This window comes from Oncorhynchus keta, chromosome 29 (genome assembly GCF_023373465.1).
Source record: "Oncorhynchus keta strain PuntledgeMale-10-30-2019 chromosome 29, Oket_V2, whole genome shotgun sequence".
NCBI lineage: Eukaryota > Metazoa > Chordata > Actinopteri > Salmoniformes > Salmonidae > Oncorhynchus > Oncorhynchus keta.
The window spans coordinates 46,703,150-46,711,021 of NC_068449.1; positions in this window are offsets into that span (position 1 = coordinate 46,703,150).

Genomic DNA, 7,872 nt, shown 5'->3' on the forward strand with positions numbered 1-7,872 from the left:
AAATTGTGACTAGCTCGGTTTGAATCTCACTTGAGATTCCATTTATTTTGTGTTAAAGGACGCAGCCAACAGTTTGAAAATTAAGATTAATAATTAATTTAATAAGGAGCTACCTTTTTCTTCAGCCTTGCAGACAAACAATCTGCTATGGCCTAATAATCATATTGCATAGGCTATATTATATGGACTTGTACACAAATGTAGGCCTACGTTTTATATGCATATTTATAATAATCTACTTCATCACGTTATTTGACTCGACGAGCATTCAAGTGTAATAGAGTAGGATTACAGGTTGCACTCTCACCATCATCCTGCAGATGGGAGTATTGCAGTTATTTAGAAAGTGTATTGTGACTCCGGATCCGAACCCACACTTAGCCTACTGTATGTAAGATATTCCAAATCGACAGTCTTAAATGGAGGAAGACACTTAGCAGTATCAGATGGTGAATTACTTCTATTTGACATAAATAATCGACACTACTATAGTATATGCTCTATTACATAGACGTGTAGACCTACATATACAGGAAATAATCACTGCCACCTGGTGAGGTTAGCATAGAGCTAAATGTTCAAGCTTGTGTAATGGGAATCGCTAACAGCTTTGTAAAGTGTTGGTTAACATGTAAACAATTCGTCCCATGTTGCATGATCTGAAATAAAAGACCCCAGAACTGTTCCATACACACAAAAAGCTTTTCTCAACTTTTGTGCACAGATTTACATCCCCATTAGTGAGCATTTCTCCTTTGCCAAGATAATCCATCTGACAGGTGTGGCATATCAAGAAGCTGATTTAACAGCATGATCGTTACACAGGTGCACCTTGTGCTAGGGGTCAATACAAGGCTACTAAAATGCCACATAAGTCTCAAATTGAATGTGCAATTGGCATGCTGACTGCAGGAATGTCCACCAGAGCTGTTGCAGAGAATTTTATGTTAATTTCTCTACCATAAGCTGCCTCCGTTTTAGAGAATTTGGCAGTACTTCTAATGGGCCTCACAATCACAGACCACATGTAACCACACCAGCCCAGGACCTCCCCATCTGGCGTCTTCACCTGCAGTATCATCTGAAATTAGCCCCCGGGACAGCTGATGAAACTGGGTTTGCATAACCGAATAATTTCTGCACAAACGGTCAGAAACCGTCTCAGGGAAGCTCATCTGCGTGCTCGTCATCCTCGACAAGGTTTTGACCTGACTGGAGTTCGGCGTCGTAACCAACTATAGTGGGAAAATGCTCACCTTCGATGGCCACTGGAACAGTGGAGAAGTGTGCTCTTCATGGATGAATCCCAGTTTCAACTGTACCTGGCAGATGGCAGACAGCCTGTATGGCGTTGTGTGGGCAAGCAGTTTGCTGATGTCAATGTTGTGAACCGAGGTCCCCATGGTGACGGTGGGGTTATCGTATGGACAGGCATATGCTACAGACAACGAACACATTTGCATTTTATCAATGGCAATTTGAATGCACAGAGATACCATGATGAGATCCTGAGGCCCATTGTCGTGCCCATCATCCGCCATCATCACCTTATGTTTTAGCGTGATAATGTCGCAAGGATCTGTACACAATTCCTGGAAGCTCAAAATGTATCTGTGACCAACAGATGCAAATCTGTATATCCAGTTATGTGAAATCTGTAGATTAGGGCCTCATTTATTTCAATTGACAGATTTCCTTATATGAACTAACTCGGTTTAGAATATCTACACTGACCAAAAATATACGCAACATGCAACATTTTACTGAGTTAGTTCATATAAGAAAATCAGTCAATTCAAACAGTCATTAGGCCCTAATCTACAGATTTCACATGACAGACACATATTTTCACCTTCAAATGCAACAAGCAACAATTTCAAAGATTTTACTAAGTGTTTTTGTTTACTTTAAAATGTAGTAACAGGTCCATGAGTGCACAGTGTTCTACTAATATTACAATGGGAAACTTTCATTGTCATTCCCAGCAGATACTGTGCCTAGATCGTCCCCTGCACACATCAACAACTGACACCCACGAAGCATCGTTACCCATCGCTCCACAAGAGCAGCGGCCCTTGCAAGGGGAACACAAGTCACCGATTGAAACGCTATTTAGCGCGCACCACCAACTAGCTAGCCGTTTCACATCCGTCTAGCAGACCCCCTTTTGACCTCCGCCTTTTTCCGCAGCAGCCAGTGATCCGGGTCAGCAGCATCAATGTAACAGTATAACTTTGGACCGTTCCCTCGCCCATCCCTGGGCGCGAACCAGGGACCCTCTGCACTCATCAACAACTGACACACACATCGTTACCCATCGCTCCAAAAGAGCCGCGGCCCTTGCAGGGCAAGGGGAACCACTACTTCAAGGTCTCAGAGCAAGTCACCGATTGAAACGCTATTTAGCGCGCACCACCGCTAACTAGCTTGCCGTTTCACATCCTGGTAGGATAGGTAATATCTGACACACAAACAGGTACTATGTTGGAGTTTGAACAAGTCAGATAAAACCTGCCCAATTATGGTCTCCCCATCAAACGACTGGCTGCCGTCTGGCAAAAGCATCTACAGTCCATCTGTAGAACTAGGCAGAGTTGAATCAGTGTTGATCCGTGAAAAATGGAATGAAAAGGGTGTTGCAAATACTGGACATTTCTGCTGTACTGTATTACTAGTGATCACTTTCTGTCCCACATTGTGGATGTGTTGAGTGCCAGGTCTCTCTCCATTCAGAGACGTCCGTATCAAGTCTCTGTCGGTCAGGACTCCATCACATCTCTCCATGTGCTGCCACCATAGCTTAATCTGTGAACACATACACAGTCAGTGTTCTAACCAAATAGCAGTTAGAATAGGTGATATGACAAACAAACTACGTTGAAGTTTGAACCTACCTAATTCTGGTCTCCCCATCAACGAAATATCGCAGGTAACTTGTGTCTATGTCGATGTTGTTGAGTTCATATTGCCTAGTTAAATAAAGATTAAATAAAATATATATATATATATATATATATGCCATTTAGCAGACGCTTTTATCCAAAGCGACTTACAGTCATGTGTGCATACATTCTACGTATGGGTGGTCCCGGGGATCGAACCCACTACCCTGGCGTTACAAGCGCCATGCTCTACCAACTGAGCTACAGAAGGACCATTTAAACATTTAAAATATATACTTTAACCTATTTCAGGTAACCCCAAGATGCTTGATTCACTACACCTGCTTTTGAATAACTTTCCAGTCGTTTTTGCTTTACATTCCGACTTTGAACCTCTGTTTATTGTACATATATATTAGTGTCTAATAAAAAAGAGAAACGTATGTAAAGCATCCTATCTGTTTTAAGGTTATAGTGTGTGTGGATATATATATATATATATATATATATATATATATATATATATATATATATATATGTATGTATGTATGTATGTATGTATGTATGTATGTATGTGTGTGTGTAGTGTAGTTCCTCTTGATGTCCACTAGGTGTCAGCACAGCTTCAATAATGTCACACCAGGTTCACAACATGTTTTCATGTGTAACAAATCAAATTGTATTTGTCACATGCTCCGAATACTACATGTGTAGACCTTACAGTGAAATGCTGAAATGAAGCCCTTAACCAACAATTTAGTTGTAAGAAAAATGTGTTAAGTAAGAAATAAAAGTAACAAATAATTGAAGATCAGCAGTAAAATAAAAACAGCGAGCCAATATACATGGGGTACCTCCTGTACATAGTCAATGTGTGTGGGCGCCTGTTAGTCGAGGTAATTGAGGTGTTCCTTTCAAGTCCAGAAGTGTAAATCACTTAACAAAAATGTTTTAAAACTACTCCACTACATTCCGTTTATATCTGGGGGGGTTTTGTATCTGTACTTTTACTCTTTCTGTTTCAATACAACATTACGTTTTACTTCACCACATTTCTAAAGAAAATAATATATTTTTTACTCCATACAGTTTCCCTGGCACCCAAAAGTACTTTTTGCATTTTGAATGCTAAGCTGGACAGGAAAATGGTCCAATTCACACACTTATCAAGAGAACATCCCTGGTCATCCCTACTGCCTCTGATCTAGCAGACTCACTAAACACATGCCTTGTTTGTAAATTATGTCTGAGTGTTCCCATGGCTATTTCTTAAATAAAAATACAAGAGAATTGTGCTGTCTGGTTTGCTTAATATATGGAAGGTCAAATAATGTATACTTTTACCACTGATACTTAAGTATCTTTCAGCAATGACGTTTACTTAGTATTTTACTGGGTGACTTTCACTTTTACTTGAGACATTTTCTATTAACATATCTTTACTTTTACTCAAGTATTACAATTGGGTACTTTTTCAACCACTGTTCAAGACGTTTAGCACCCACTACCCAACATTCACTTGGTGGCTTGAAGTAGGAGGGCTGAACTAGGATCTGTTTAGCATTTGTGAGGAGAATGAATAACATTACTTTGATGGGGGATGGGGGGGTACTGATTCCAGTTCAGCATTCTTAGCCTGAGACATTTCATAAATGCGTACAGAGGAGCACTTTTCTATGATCAGCTTTGCCTAGATCATCCTGAATCAGTTGTCTCTGGAATAAGATTATATGGACAGGGGTGGGTTTGATCGTAGATCAGGACTCCTACTCAACACCAGTTGCTGTACCCTAACATTTTATAATCCAATTTCCCTTGCTGTCTATGTCCTTCCGGAACCCCACCTCAACATTGTTATGTCAAGGCAACAAAAGCAAGTTGGCATGCTCTTGAAAGGAATTTAACTCACAACCTCTCCTTTGGGAATTCACCACCATAACTACTACTACAACTATTTTAAAACTATCTTAACATGTGGCTTTCTTCAGGGGGACCAAGACTAGGAACACCTTTGAATGGTCTACAAAGAATGGCCCCAGGTAAAAGTTGGCTTTTGCAGAGTATGGTTGTATTGTTACTCCACAGCATAGTATGTTATCACAACTCTATTGAAATGACATTTGAAACAAGGTGTCACTTCATTCTTGCTATTTGATGGGAACTAGCCCCTTTTCCCCCACATACCTCCCGTTTGCTCTTTCAGGCCCACAAAGGCAACAAGAAAGAAGTTGCTACATTAACTGTTTCTCTGGGCTTTGAACTCTCAAACTCTGGTTTGGGGAGCAAACACCATAACCACTACTCTACCAGATAGACAGAGACGAAATGTTAAGGGGTACTTCAATGCACACATCAAAGACAACATTTCAGAGGAGAATGGTGTGGGGGCTTGTACTTCTTGGGTCCACCAACCGTTCCTCAATCTTCTTCTGATGACTACAAGCATAGATTATGAATCTTCAAAACCTACACTATAGAATGGATGTGTTTAGGAACGGGGACAAAATGTTATTCCGTCATCTTAATATTGGAACTTTGTCCCTTCATTTGCCTACTACTTTCTATAAGCTATCATACATGTGGGTTTTTTCTTGGGGACAAGATATCGGAACGCTTTTGAATGGTCTACAAAGCATGCCCCCAGGTCAAAGTTGGCTTTTTGCAGACAAGGATTATATTGTTACTCCACGACATAGTATGTTATCACAACTCTATTAACAGGACATTCTATACAAGGTGTCACTTCAGTCCTTCTATTTGATGGGAACTAGCCCCTACCCACCTACACACCCCTAATTGGGGCGCAACAGAGTTCACCGCCAAATGCAGGAACACCAGAAATAATAACTAAACCAACGAACGAGAAATGGTGGAGGCTAACAGAATGAAGAGAGACATTTTTCCGAATAAACGTGGTGAGTGAAAAACGTAATAACATAGCTCACTCCCTACCCGGTATCTCATTCTACTGTTATACGACTATGTATGCGTTTTGTTGGCAACCTTGATATTTACGAAGTTTTTGGAACGGATTCCTGTTGAAACGTTCCTCAAATTATACCCACCCCGGGTCAAACTAATTCTAGGTCGTCACTAGTTACCACAGCCACAAAGGCATACACCTCGCCTGTTTTTACAATTTATCTCATTAAAATGTGATTTTAAACGTAACCTTAAATTAAGACCAACATACATTTTGTAGGTTTTACATTCATTTTTACCATAACCGATTGTCGCTGTGGAAACCCTAATGATATGCTTAATAGATGTAACGTAAACTCACTCACTTTTATACTTCGCCTTGGTCCGTACAATTGACCTTATTTTAGCGGCCCAAAAACGTAATACTTCCAGATCAACTGTAATGTGAATACCATTGTAAAGCACAATTTCTCCCCTTTCCAACATAATCAATTACATGACCCCCACGCTGCCCGTTTCTGCATGATTCAAGCAGGTAATGTCATGTATTTTTTTTAAATGGCGGGTGGGGAAGCTAAACTAATGCGTGATAGTGAGATGTTGTGTGGGGAAATGGCTTTTTTTCACTCGAACTGTCCAACTTATCACCTTATCGCAAATAAAATATAAATAAAACACTATAAAACGAGTTTATAATGTGTCATTTACATACCTATTTGAAGGTTTGTGTCGAATTTTAATCGTGTTTTTAGGGCGGTGCTAAAGTGATCTTCAGAAGTAAACAGCGGCTTTGAGAATGATGATCGCTTGCAGTGATGACGCCAAAAAAATTACTAGATAGCTACTTAACCAGCAATAACGTTAGCTAAATTATGCCAGAGGTCATATAACAGTATCTCTGGTTATACTCACTACCACCGAACGTTGCACAGCAATCTAGCATTCCTATACTGGTGGTGCAGAGGGGACTGGCGAACTCCAACCGCCTTTCCGCATACTAGGGTCCTTCTGCAGGACATGCAAACTATATAACTTTGGGTGTGGAGTCATGGTCAATTCACACAGGGCTTTTTGGTCAGAAACGGCGATGATTCTTTCAACGCGGTGAAAAAAAAGAAGCCCCATTCTGAAAAGCGAAGCGGATGGGTCGAGTTGCACATGGAGCTTGGCAAAATTGGGGATGATTTGTTGACATAATTGTAATCCAAAACCAACCTTCATTTACTCGTTGTGACGCACTTGGTTCCAAACTCCGTTTTTGACAAGACTGATTGCCCTATTGTCACACTATAATAAATGCTTGTGACTCTTATCAATGCCACATAGGCCATTTTTAATGGGATTAGTTGATTTTATGGGCAGTCGCTCTTTAAGATCTTTTATTAGGCTGATACGGAAATTGTTACAGGAAATAATCAATGTTCACAAGTATGGCCCCTTACAATTTGAAAGTGTATTTATTACTTGTATGTATGTGCCTGAGTGTATGTCGGTGTGATCTGTATCACCTCTTCCTTCCAGGAGGAGGAAGGTCCAGAGGTGCTGCTGGTGAAGGAGGAGGGGTGTGAAGTGGGTCTGTGGAAGCCTGAGGGGACCATGGTCATGGATGACAACAGGACTACACTTCCTCCCGAAACCACAGAGGAATCAGTTGAGCAGCACAGGACCACACAGTCTCACTGAGGTGAGCTCACTGCGAACTACTGTCTGAATGGTATTAGGTCTGGGCCCATATCCACAAAGCCTCTCAGAGCAGGAATGCTAATCTATTATCAGTTTAGCCTTTTAGATCATAATGAATATAATTAAATGGAAAGATGCTAGATCAGCAATTCTACTCAGACACTTTGTGGATACGGGCCCAGGTATGGTTGATTCAATTTGTCTTAAGTGTGGGACCATGCCTTGCATTATCAAACCATTGAAAAGAGTGTCAAGTAATCAAATCAAGTAACATGTTTGCATAGTACTCATAGCAATCCCTCATTGCCCAATCAGAAGATGTTCCATAGCAGGGTGCTCATATCAGATTTCTGGATCCAACATCCTCTCACTCCGTATCTCTTAC